The 13,282-nt window shown below is 45.8% G+C and overlaps 1 protein-coding gene across 3 annotated transcripts in view; it reads left to right on the top strand.

Moving 5' to 3' along the window:
• The first annotated feature begins 580 nt into the window (after positions 1-580).
• The window catches only part of kcnj14 (potassium inwardly rectifying channel subfamily J member 14), a 57,396-nt gene continuing 44,694 nt past the window's right edge, over positions 581-13,282 (top strand). For all 3 annotated transcript variants that reach the window (XM_046303175.1, XM_046303176.1, XM_046303174.1), the window contains exon 1: positions 581-767. The gene's annotated coding sequence lies outside the window, so the exon portion shown is untranslated. The remainder of the gene's footprint in view (positions 768-13,282) is intronic.

The raw sequence follows: 13,282 nt of genomic DNA, 5'->3' as shown, positions 1-13,282 counted from the left end.
GCCTACACATACATACACACACGCCTCCTACACATACATACACACACGCCTCCTACACATACATACACACACGCCTCCTACACATACATACACACACACCTCCTACACATACATACACACACGCCTCCTACACATACATACACACACGCCTCCTACACATACATACACACACACACGCCTACTACACATACATACACACATACACACACGCCTCCTACACATATATACACACACGCCTCCTACACATACACACACGCCTCCTACACATACATACACACACGCCTCCTACACATACATACACACACGCCTCCTACACATACATACACACACGCCTCTTGCACAATTACCTTTTATTTGCATGACAAACTACATTATTAATGACACCAGAAATGAAGGTAACAAAATGTGTTTTAGCTGCTGAGCAACCTACCCATTTCACAAGGCCTTTTCATCGACGTTGTATGACCAATATTCTCCACTTTACATTTAAACTTTAGACAATAAAATCAGGTGGGGGATATTTGAAGTAGCCAGTTGTTGCTGGAGGGAGAAGGAGCCAGTCAGAGCGCACGACGAGACGTGGCCGGTAGCAGTCAGTCAACGAGGGTAATATCCCGGTGTGAGCCAGCGCACGGGCATACAGAGCGAGAGGAGCGCACCCGTCCCGGACACTTTACATTAGGCTGGCTACCTCCTGTGTTACAAATTCATATATGAAGAAAAGCAATCAGGTGGTCCTGAATGGCGAATAAAACTTGAATAAAACGGTGAGTGATAAAAAAAAAATTAAATAAGTTGCCAAAATACATATATTTGATCATAATACTCTTGCTGTTTTAACCGATATAACTGTCTTGACATTTGCGCACAGGCTTCCATAAATGGTTGCATCATGGACATTAGAATTAACCTGCTGTTGTTCATCGTTGACAAACCACAAACATATATTATATTGTTTATGTCGCAGTGGAATAATGTCTGTTTACACTGGTTTAAAGTTCTCTGTTAGAGACATGCAGATAGTAGACACTTGAAAATGCCTTGCCTCTTAATTATTTGACAATTGTTTTGTACAGTGTTTTACAATGTAAATCTGTCAATCTTCGTATTGGGCAGGTGTTTATTTCCGAGGAAGCAACTATAAACAGCCTCGTCTGTTTTGTATTTTGTGTATTTTTAGTTGGCGACATGTTATTAATAGCCATCTGTTTTGGTCGGGATCCTCACTAGAATAGTGGGAACATATTGTCCAAAGGGATTTGGTGGAAGTGTCCTTCAAAGTGACAGATGTTCACCCCACTGCAGACATATCTGTACATTGTATACTGATAGGTTAAAGGAAAAGGCAAAGAAAGGCCTGTATTGCTGTGTTTTTGTGGCTGATTATTTTGGGTAATGGAGAAACATTCCTAAAAAAAACACAGGCTTTTATCATTTGACAGGGTTTCTATGTGACCTCTGTCTGTGACTGGGCTGTTGGGAAGAACCTTACTTTATTCTTTTTTAGTTATTTAAAATATAATTGAAGGTCAGAACTGTATTACCTACTCTTACTGTAGCTCAAGCAATCAGAATTTGGATGATGATAATGCTGAAATCGTCACCATTTACATCATCATAAGTTATGTTGTTATCTGTGTGTGGTTCCCTGGGCCATGTGAGCCAGTGTTTGGCAGCTCTGTGAGAGGGAGTGCTGTATTTGGACTTGGGGCCAAGGATTACCCCTCTACCATCCACTCTGTCCATTGAAGCTAGGGATATAGTGAGAGGTCAGAGAGATGGAAAGGGGAGGAGGGTGAGAAAAATATATAGTTTCACAGACTTACATGCCACCTTGCGTGCAAGAGATGAGGAGAGAGAGAGAGAGAGAAAAGAAAGAGGGAGAGAGAGAGAGCTGCAACTCTCGAGCCACGAGAGGGAGAGAGAGAGAGAGAGAAGGAGAGAGAGAGAGAGGGACGTCAAGAGTTGATTGTTAAGGGCGGCCGGAAATAGTCTGGAGAAGAGAGAGGAGGATAGGGTCAATCATCTGAGAGAGAGAGAGAGAGAGAGAGAGAGAGAGAGAGAGAGAGAGAGAGAGAGAGAGGGAGAGAGAGAGAGATGGAAGAGGAGAGAGTAGCGAGAGAGAGAGAGAGATCTGTGTGTGGTTCCTGGGCCATGTGAGCCAGTGTTTGGCAGCTCTGGAGAGGGAGAGGACTTGGGGCCAGAGAGAGAAGCTAGGATATAGAGAGAGAGAGAGATGGAAAGGGGGGAATTACAGAGAGAAAGAGAAGGACACACAGAGATGAGTGAGAGAGAAGAGATGAGAGAGAGAGAGAGAGAGAGAGAGAGAGAGAGAGAGAGAGAGAGAGAGAGAGAGAGAGAGAGAGAGAGAGAGAGAGAGAGAGAGAGAGAGAGAGAGAGAGAGACAGAGAGAGAGAGAGGGGGGGAATTACAGAGAGAAAGAGAAGGACACACAGAGAGAGAGAGAGAGAGAGAAAGAGAAGAGAGAGAGAGAGGAGAGAGAGAGAGAGGAGAGAGAGAGAGAGAGGGGGAGAGAGGAGGAATTACAGAGAGAAAGAGAAGGACTCAGAGAGAGAGGAGGAAATAGAGAGAGAAAGAGAAGGACACAGAGAGAGAGGAGGAAATAGAGAGAGACATTGAAGGACAGAGAGAGAGAGGGGAATTACAGAGAGAGAGAGAGAGAGAGAGGAATTACAGAGAGAAAGAGAAGGACACAGAGAGAGAGAGAGAGAGAGAGAGAGAGAGAGGACACGAGAGGGGGAATTACAGAGAGAAAGAGAAGGACACAGAGAGAGAGAGGAGGAAATAGAGAGAGAAATTGAAGGACACGGAGAGAGAGAGGAATTAGAGAGAGGGGAAAGAGAAGGGACAGAGAGAAAGAGAGCAGGAATTAGAGAGAGAAAGAGAAGGACACAGAGAGAGAGAGAGAGAGAGAGAGAGAGAGAGAGAGAGAGAGAGAGAGAGAGAGAGAGAGAGAGAGAGAGAGAGAGAGAGAGAGAGAGAGAGAGAGAGAGAGAGAGAGAGAGAGAAAGAGAAGGACACACAGAGAGAGAGAGAGGAGGAAATAGAGAGAGAAAGAGAAGGACACAGGGAGCGAGAGGAGGAATTGCAGAGAGAAGGAGGAGAGGACACTGAGAGATAGAGGAGTTACACAGAGAAAGAGAAGTACACACAGAGAGGACTTACAGAGAGAAAGAGGACAGAGAGAGAGAGAGGAATTACTGAGAGAGAGACAGAGGACACAGAGAGAGAGAGAGAGAGAGAGAGAGAGAGAGAGAGAGAGAGAGAGAGAGAGAGAGAGAGAGAGAGAGAGAGAGAGAGAGAGAGGGGGAATTACAGAGAGAAAGAGGACACAGAGGACACAGAGAGAGAGAGAGAGAGAGAGAGAGAGAGAGAGAGAGAGAGAGAGAGAGAGAGAGAGAGAGAGAGAGAGAGAGAGGAATTACAGAGAGAAAGAGAAGGACAGAGGACACAGAGGACACAGAGAGAGAGAGAGAGAGAGAGAGAGAGAGAGAGAGAGAGAGAGAGAGAGAGAGAGAGAGAGAGAGAGAGAGAGAGAGAGAGAGAGATGAATTACAGAGAGACAGAGAAGGACAGATAGAGAGAGGAGGAATTACAGAGAGACAGAGAAGGACAGATAGAGAGAGGAGGAATTACAGAGAGACAGAGAAGGACAGATAGAGAGAGGAGGAATTACAGAGAGACAGAGAAGGACAGATAGAGAGAGGAGGAATTACAGAGAGACAGAGAAGGACAGATAGAGAGAGAGGAGGAATTACAGAGAGACAGAGAAGGACAGATAGAGAGAGGAGGAATTACAGAGAGACAGAGAAGGACAGATAGAGAGAGGAGGAGTTACAGAGAGACAAAGTAGGACAGATAGAGAGAGGAGGAATTACAGAGAGACAGAGAAGGACAGATAGAGAGAGGAGGAATTACAGAGAGACAGAGAAGGACAGATAGAGAGAGGAGGAATTACAGAGAGACAGAGAAGGACAGATAGAGAGAGGAGGAATTACAGAGAGACAGAGAAGGACAGATGGAGAGAGGAGGAATTACAGAGAGACAGAGAAGGACAGATGGAGAGAGGAGGAATTACAGAGAGACAGAGAAGGACAGATGGAGAGAGGAGGAATTACAGAGAGACAGAGAAGGACAGATGGAGAGAGGAGGAATTACAGAGAGACAGAGAAGGACAGATGGAGATAGGAGGAATTACAGAGAGACAGAGAAGGACAGATAGAGAGAGGAGGAATTACAGAGCGCAAAAGCGTAAGCACAGAAAGAGATGGAAATTGAGTGAAAAAGAGGAACAGAGAGGAGAGCGAGGAAGGGAAAAATTACTCCAAATTAGCCAAAGTTATTATTGACCTCCAGGCGCTCTTCAGGTGTCATAAAGATGGCGGTGTAATGTTTGCCCGTGTCTCTCCTCTTGTTTTGCCAAATAACTTTGGAAAAGTTAGCTGACATTGACCGTCATCCTATTTCTCCTCAAATGACTAGTGTTGTTGGATCTCACGTCTATATTAATTCCATGTGTGTCTGTATAAATGTCCAGTGTGTGTATTATTAGACTGAAAGGTGGCAGGTTGTAATCAGTTCCAGACCTTAGTGGTTCCATGATGAGCTGTCATCACTCTGTTCACACTGTGGTGGTCCTGATGGTATGAAGACAGAACACACTTATTAGTGGAACAGAGAGACAGGGAGGGGAAACCAACCAGGAACTAACCAGGGTGCTGCTACCTTAGTAGTCATGTAGAAGTTAATATCTGATCTGTTGTTAAAGGTACTTTACTTATAACAAGATGAGCAGAGAGGAGTAGGACGAGAGAGAGAATGGAGTGGGCTGGCTGGAAGCATAAAGAGGTAGAGAGAGGGAGGGATAGGGGGATGGAGAGAGGGATGGATATGGGGATGGAGAGAGGGATGGATAGGGGGATGGAGAGAGGAATGGAGAGAGGGAGAGGGGGATGGAGAGAGGAATGGAGAGAGGGAGAGGGGGATGGAGAAAGGATAGAGAGAGGGAGAGGGGATGGAGATAAGGATAGAGAGGGGGGGGATAGGGGGATGGAGAGAAGGATAGAGAGAGGGAGGGATAGGGGTATGGAGAGAGGAATGGAGCGAGGGATGGAGAGAAGGATGGAGAGGGGGATGGAGAGAGGGAGAGGGGGATGGAGAGAAGGATAGAGAGAGGGAAGGATAGGGGGATGGAGAGAGGGATGGAGCAGGGGATGGAGAGGGGGATGGAGAGAAGGATGGAGAGAGGGAGAGGGGGATGGAGCGAGGGATGGAGAGAGGGATGGAGAGAGGGATGGAGAGGGGATGGAGAGAGGGAGAGGGGGATGGAGCGAGGGATAGAGAGAGGGAGAGGGGGATGAAGCGAGGGATGGAGAGAGGGATGGAGAGAGGGATGAGAAAGGGATGGAGAGAAGGATGGAGAGAGGGAGAGGGGGATGGAGCGTGGGATGGAGAGAAGGATGGAGAGAGGGAGAGGGGGATGGAGAGAAGGATGGAGAGAGGGAGAGGGGGATGGAGAGAAGGATGGAGAGAAGGATGGAGAGAGGGAGAGGGGATGGAGCGAAGGATGGAGAGAAGGATGGAGAGAGGGAGAGGGGGATGGAGAGAAGGATGGAGAGAAGGATGGAGAGAGGGAGAGGGGGATGGAGAGAAGGATGGAGAGAAGGATGGAGAGAAGGATGTAGAGAGGGGGATGGAGACAAGGATGGAGAGAAGGATGGAGAGAGGGATGAGAAAGGGATGGAGAGAAGGATGGAGAGAGGGAGAGGGGATGGAGAGAAGGATGGAGAGAAGGATGGAGAAAGGATGGAGAGAGGGAGAGAGGGATGAAGCGAGGGATGGAGAGAGGATGGAGAGAGGGATGATAAGGGATGGAGAGAAGGATGGAGAGAGGGAGAGGGGGATGGAGCGTGGGATGGAGAGATGGAGAGAGGGATGGAGAGAGGGAGAGGGGGATGGAGAGAAGGATGGAGAGAGGGAGAGGGGATGGAGAGAAGGATGGAGAGAGGGAGAGGGGGATGGAGAGAAGGATAGAGAGAAGGATGGAGAGAGGGAGAGGGGGATGGAGAGAATGATGGAGAGAAGGAGGGAGAGATGGAGGGAGAGGGGGATGGAGAGAGGGAGAGGGGGATGTAGAGAAGGATGGAGAGAGGGAGATGGGGATGGAGCGAGGGAGGGAAAAACATCCAATTAGAGGGAATAAGGCCCAGTGCCAATGCACATTATTGTATGTTTGAGTGTGTGTGTGTATTTGTGTTTGTGAGTGTGTGTCCAGACCACTGTGTTGGCATGTGCCACCCTAATGACGTCACCTTTCCTAAGACCTGAGGACAGATGTTAACTCCCAGAGCTAGCCGCCAGGTTAGGTACATTTGGAGACACACAGGTTCCACTCAGACTCATCAGCCGAGCCCAGAGAAATGAGACCCGACTAGCCGTATGACGAGATGTCCAGTGTTTTAAACGGGTGCACAAGTCCATTCCTCTAAGGTAGGCTTGATGGTTATTATTTGTTGTTCTCTGTATTCGGTCGTTGAACAGGTCCAGCTGACACTGTAAGCAGAGTCCAGGCCAAAGTGGTGAACGATGAGACCGGTAAAGATGCTTCAGTTAATAGTCTATTGATCCGATGGGACGAGAGCTAGAAGTTCACACACTGTTGTTGTCATATTTCAATTGTCATGGCTTCATGTAGGCTGCCAGAAACATTCAGAGATATAGGCTTCTATAACTTTATGTCACTGAAAATGGTTTTGAAATCAATGACATTGTAAAAAAACAAATGAGAAGAGAGAAACGGACTGACGGCCATAGAGGGAGCGAGAGAGAGAGGGGGAAGGAGAGCAGGAATAAGTGAGAGATAAAACTGGAGGGAGCTGGAAGAGAGGGTCATGTGACATGGAGAGAGCACCATTTTGTGGCCTGGTTTCAGACCCACACTGATCAATGACCCTATTGATCCTGCATATTTGGCTTGTCACACTCACATCACAGCCAAGAAACTCAGGCCAGAACAGCAGTCATAGTTTTAAACAGACAACATATATCACACTCAAGTCACCTTATTATAAACTCAGCAAAAAAATAAATGTCCTCTCACTGTCAACTGCGTTTATTTTCAGCAAACTTAACATGTGGAAATATTTGTATGAACATAACAAGACTCAACAACTGAGACATAAACTGAACATGTTCCACAGACATGTCCACAGACAGATGTAGTCTATCACAGCGCCATCTGTTTTGTCACCAAAGCCTATATAATACTCACCACTGCGACCTGTATGCTCTTGTCGGCTGGCCCTCGCTTCATATTCATTGCCAAACTCACTGGCTCCAGGTCATCTATAAGTCTTTGCTAGGTAAAGTCCCCCCTTATCTCAGCTCACTGGTCACCATAGCAGCACCCACCCGTAGCACGCGCTCCAGTAGGTATATTTCAATGGTCACCCCCAAAGCCAATTCCTTATTTGGCCGCCTCTCCTTCCAGTTCTCTGCTGCCAATGACTGGAACGAATTGCAAAAATCACTGAACCTGGAGACTCATATCACCCTCACTAACTTTAAGCACCAGCTGTCAGAGCAGCTCACAGACCACTACACCTGTACATAGCCCATCTGTAAATAGCCCATCCAACTACCTCAACTCCATACTGTTCTTTTTTGCTCCTTTGCACCCCAGTATCTCTACTTGCACATTCATTTTCTGCACATCTGTCACTCCAGTGTTTAAATTGCTAAATTGTAATTAATTTGCCACTATGGCCTATTTAAATAAAGGTGAAATATATGTATATATGATGAACAGAAATTGAATAATGTGTCCCTTAACAAAGGGGGGGTCAAAATCAAAAGTAACAGTCAGTATCTGGTGTGGCCACCAGCTGCATTAAGTACTGCAGTGCATCTCCTCCTCATGGACTGCACCAGATTTGCCAGTTCTTGCTGTGAGATGTTACCCCACTCTTCCACCAAGGCACCTGCAAGTTCCCGGACATTTCTGGGGGGAATGGCCCTAACTCTCACCCTCCGATCCAACAGGACCCAGACGTGCTCAATGGGATTGAGATCCGGGCTATTCGCTGGCCATGGCAGAACACTGACATTCCTGTCCTGCAGGAAATAACGCACAGAACGAGCAGTAGGATGAGCCTGCAGGAAGACTACCACATGAGGGAGGAGGATATCGTCCCTGTAAAGCACAGTGTTGAGATTGCCTGCAATGACAACAAGCTCAGTCCGATGATGCTGTGACACACCGCCCCAGACCATAACGGACCCTCCACTTCCAAATCGATCCCGCTCCAGAGTACAGGCCTTGGTGTAACGCGAATCCGACCATCACCCCTGGTGAGACAAAACCGCAACTCGTCAGTGAAGAGCACATTTTGCCAGTCCTGTCTGGTCCAGCGACGGTGGGTTTGTGCACATAGGCGACGTTGTTGCCGGAGATGTCTGGTGAGAACCTGCCTTACAACAGGCCTACAAGCCCTCGGTCCAGCCTCTTTCAGCCTATTGAGGACAGTCTGAGCACTGATGGAGGGATTGTGTGTTCCTGGTGTAACTCGGGAAGTTGTCGTTGCCATCCTGTACCTGTCCTGGAGGTGTGATGTTTGGATGTACCGATCCTGTGCAGGTGTTGTTACACGTGGTCTGCCACTGCGAGGACGATCAGCTGTCCGCCTGTCTTAGGCGTCTCACAGTACGGACATTGCAATTTATTGCCCTGGCCACATTTGCAGTCCTCATGCCTCCTTGCAGCATGCCTAAGGCACAGTCATGCAGGCAGGCAGGGACCCTGGACATCTTTCTTTTGGTGTTTTTCAGAGTCAGTAGAAAGGCCTCTTTAGTGTCCTAAGTTTTCATAACTGTGACCTTAATTGCAAACCGTCTGTAAGCTGTGTTAGTGTCTTAATGACCGTTCCACAGGTGCATGTTCATGAATTGTTTTTGGTTCATTGAACAAGCATGGGAAACAGTGTTTAAACCCTTTACAATGAAGATCTGTGAAGTTATTTGGATTTTTACGAATTATCTTTGAAAGACAGGGTCCTGAAAAAGAGCAGTTTCTTTTTTTGCTGAGTTCATACTCCCCAAAGTGCCTATTACTAACACACTGAATAGAAAGCATTTAGAGCTATACCTGAAGGTGTCTGTCCTCCCATCAGTATGGCTCTCCACAGTCAATCAGTCAGTCAACTGGGGGCTTGTAGGGAGAGGTCAGGATTTCAGGTCTCCATGACTGGTTCAGTATGTCAACAATGTGACTTGATGATCCAACTCAGTGGGCGGAGCTTTCTTTCAACTTTGATTCTCGGAAGTGTCCTGTGTGTCATCGTGAAAGTAGTTTTTGTTTTAGAAGGATAGAGAGAAGAGAAAGGAAGTTTATCCTGTGGCTTACTGAATGACATTGAAATCTTATTCACAGGGAACCTTAATCTGGATACATAACAGCTTAATATGGGAAGATAATCTGTCTGTGTAGAGAGATGAGGGAGGGAGGAGGAGAGGGGATGGAGAGAAAGTGAGAAAGTCACAGGATAAACTTTCCTTGTTTATCTCTCTCTCTCTCTCTCTCTCTCTCTCTCTCTCTCTCTCTCTCTCTCTCTCTCTCTCTCTCTCTCTCTCTCTGTCTCTCTCTCTCTCTCTCTCTCTCTCTCTCTCTCTCCTCTCTCTCTCTCCTCTCTCTCTCTCTCTCTCTCTCTCTCTCTCTCTCTCTCTCTCTCTCTCTCTCTCTCTCTCTCTCTCTCTCTCTCTCTCTCTCTCTCTCTCTCTCCTCTCTCTCTCTCTCTCTCTCTCTGTCTCTCTCTCTCTCTCTCTCTCTCTCTCTCTCTCTCTCTCTCTCTCCCTCTCTCTCTCTCTCTCTGTCTCCCTCTCTCGTTATATCTGGACAGGGCATATGTGATCAGATTAGGGTCATCCAATATGACAGTTTTCCACAGGGCAACTGATGACACACTGTAAACCTCCACACAGCTCTAGTGCATTATCATATCAGGCAACTCTGCGTATCTGACACTGTCCAGGGGTCGTGGGAACCGACAACTTCAGAAGAGCACTTTTCCCAGATAACCCGGGCATGGCCACTCACATGGGGGACAGTTGAAGCATTTGCCACCTCACCATGATAAGAGTTGTCACTCTCTCTCTCTCATACAAACACACACTGTTTTATCTGGACCAAAAAGGGCGTGACAGGGGGCCTGGTCTGCCTTTCGGCGTGGCTGAATTTTAGAGAAACATTTTGCAGTTTTAAAGCTGATATACTGTTTATTTTTTTTTATAGATTGATTGATTTTGTGGGGGGGGGGTAGATGAGCTTTAATATTGCAGATAGATTGTGGCTAATGGACAACAATACTTAGGCTTCTACTTCCAGCTTATACACACTATCTCGTTTTTACCGACACAGGATATTTTACATTAGTTATCTATTTTTGATTGTATTTTTGTCCTACCCTTCAGCTACCCTATGTTCTTTATCTCAAACATAATAACAAAATGAACACTGCTAAATTCATTTGTTTTCGGGATTTTCAATTCTCAATTTTCCCTGACTGTCTCTTTTATTTGGGTAATTGTTAGTTCTCTAAGATAGTATTATATGAAAAATATATAGGTCCATTATATTTTCTGTACTTTATATTTGTTTTTTTCCAAACCCTGAATATTAAGTTCTTAAAAAAAGACTTAGACAGCCCCCCAAAAAATGCTTAGGTGGCCCTCCCAATGATTTAAATGGAGGAAAAATCACAAACACAAACGCTAATGTAGTCAGTATGGGGTAGTGTTGTCAGGATGGGGTAGTGTTGTCAGGCTGGGGTAGTGTAGTCAGATTGGGGTAGTGTAGTCAGGCAAGGGTAGTGTAGTCAGATGGGGTAGTGTTGTCAGGCTGGGGTAGTGTAGTCAGGGGTAGTGTAGTCAAATGGGGTAGTGTTGTCAGGGGGTGGGTCAGGATGGGGTGTGGTCAGGATGGGGTGTAGTGTGGTCAGTATGGGGTAGTGTTGTCAGGATGGGGTAGTGTTGTCAGGCTGGGGTAGTGTAGTCAGATTGGGGTAGTGTAGTCAGGCAAGGGTAGTGTAGTCAGATTGGGGTAGTGTAGTCAGGCAAGGGTAGTGTTGTCAGGATGGGGTAGTGTGGTCAGGATGGGGTAGTGTGGTCAGGACAGCGTATTGCAGTCAGATTGAGGTAGTGTAGTCAGGACAGGGTAGTGTTGTCAGATTGGGGTAGTGTAAAGGGTCAGGGGGAGAGTCCTCCTTCCAGTGTACCCCTGGTTCTTAAACTATTTGATCCCAAAGCCTGTCAACATTATTTGTAACCCACCCAAGCATAGATTTAGCACCATCTTGTACAGGACTGTGATTGTTTAGGACCAGGGAAGTAGTGGAGGGTAAATACACGTAAATGCTGTTTACAATCCTTTTTATTTGTGAAATAGATTAAACATTTTTTATTTAGTTAATTAGCGTTTACCCAATTACTATTCCATTCCCAGTGTTGATCAACGCTCAGAACGGTTATATTCTCTGAGTTTTTATCACTCCTGCCTCTGTTATGTTCGCCTGCCCCTCCCAGATTTGCCTTGTTAGCTGTACATACACTACTCTCTCAAATGGCTAACTCCTCCCTCTCATGAGTCACGGCGCAGGCCAAGGGCCAGTGAGACGTGACACTAACTACCCCAGCTCGGAGTACTACCACACTCCGTTCAAAGACACTTCTTTTGTCTTGCACATTCACCCTCTGAATGACACACATACGCATTCTATGTCTCAATTGTCTCAAGTCTTAAAAATCATTCTTTAACCTGTCTCCTCCCCTTCATCTACACTGAGTGAAGTGGATTTAACAGGTGTCATTAATAAGGGATCATATCTTTCACCTGGATTCACCTGGTCAGTCTGTCATGGAAAGAGCAGATGTTGTTAAAGTTTTGTCCACTCAGTGTAAATATGTCAGCCAGGTGGCTAACAGCCGGCAGAGACCTCTATTCGTATTGCAGTAACGTTAAAGGGCTCGGCTCTGGCTAGTGTTAGCCAGCTAGCTAGTTGGCTAGAAGGATGAAGTAAGAAGCTAATGTTAAATGGAGCCTGACCTCAGCAGGCTACTAAGTTCTCATCACAAACCTGCTTTACAGAGAGTACTGGTGAGACAGACGGTGGTGAGGCTGAGGCAGGCTGTGATGCATGGAGGAGGAGGCAGAGGAGACAGAGAGAGAAAAGTTAGTACAGTGGTTCCCATACTAGAGATCAGAGCCCCATGTGGGGTCCACTCAGAAAATATGTGCTATTCTTATCAAACAAATGGAAGTACTTAAAGAAGACATGTTTCATTATGAACATCTCCCCATGGTCTACCTTCCCTATTGGCCTACAAATACAATCAACATGCTAATAATAGGGTATGTTATGGGAACACACCTCCCTTTTAAGGAAAATGTCTTTTTGAAGTCTGATAAGATTTAGATATCCATAGACAAACAAATTTTGAACAGATATCAGTGTCTAGAATACAGTTTTTGTTTGTTACTTGCTTTTCAAAGAGATGCACACGTTTTGTGCTCTTGTAGGAAGCAACCACTCCCCCGTTGCTGACTAGAAACTAGCTATAATTGGATTCACTAGCAAAGAATAGGAATAAATGTACACAACTGGCTACATGCAAATCCATATATGGCAATGGTCTATTTGCATATAGGGATACTGCAGCTCTGATTGGTTATGGTGCACCAGTCTGTGTAGAGTATGGGCCTGAATCATGTCTGTAAATGCAATAGAATCTTACTCAATGCACTCTTCCTACAAGAAAATCTCTTGCGTAGTTAGTTTTGTTTCAGTACGCTGGATTGAAAGTAGCTAATATTGTGTTGATTCGATCATAATTCGCACAGCCGATGGAAAAGTTGATAGTGTTAACTAAAGGGGAAAACTAGAAAGTTGAGGGAAGTTCAATCTCATGCTTCTCTGTGAGGGCTGATATTACTTCTGCGAGGCAGTCCCAGGGAGCTGCACGCCCACGCGTAGCTGAGAGGGAATATTGATCACTATTAATATCCTCACTATGATGACGTTTCCTGTCCAAATTATACTAAAGGATCTCAAAATGTATTGTGTAACTGAATTCATTTACTTATATATGATTTGGACATGATTTGGAAAATGCTAATATAGGTACCATTGACTTCCATTAGACTGTCCCCAACATACTCTCTTTAAATTGTACAAATTTATTTAAAAAATATTTAAAAATGTTCCTCTGTAAC

The sequence above is a fragment of the Oncorhynchus gorbuscha genome, linkage group LG15, assembly GCF_021184085.1.
Source record: "Oncorhynchus gorbuscha isolate QuinsamMale2020 ecotype Even-year linkage group LG15, OgorEven_v1.0, whole genome shotgun sequence".
In the NCBI taxonomy this organism is placed as follows: domain Eukaryota; kingdom Metazoa; phylum Chordata; class Actinopteri; order Salmoniformes; family Salmonidae; genus Oncorhynchus; species Oncorhynchus gorbuscha.
This window is presented reverse-complemented; position numbering and strand designations above follow the sequence as displayed.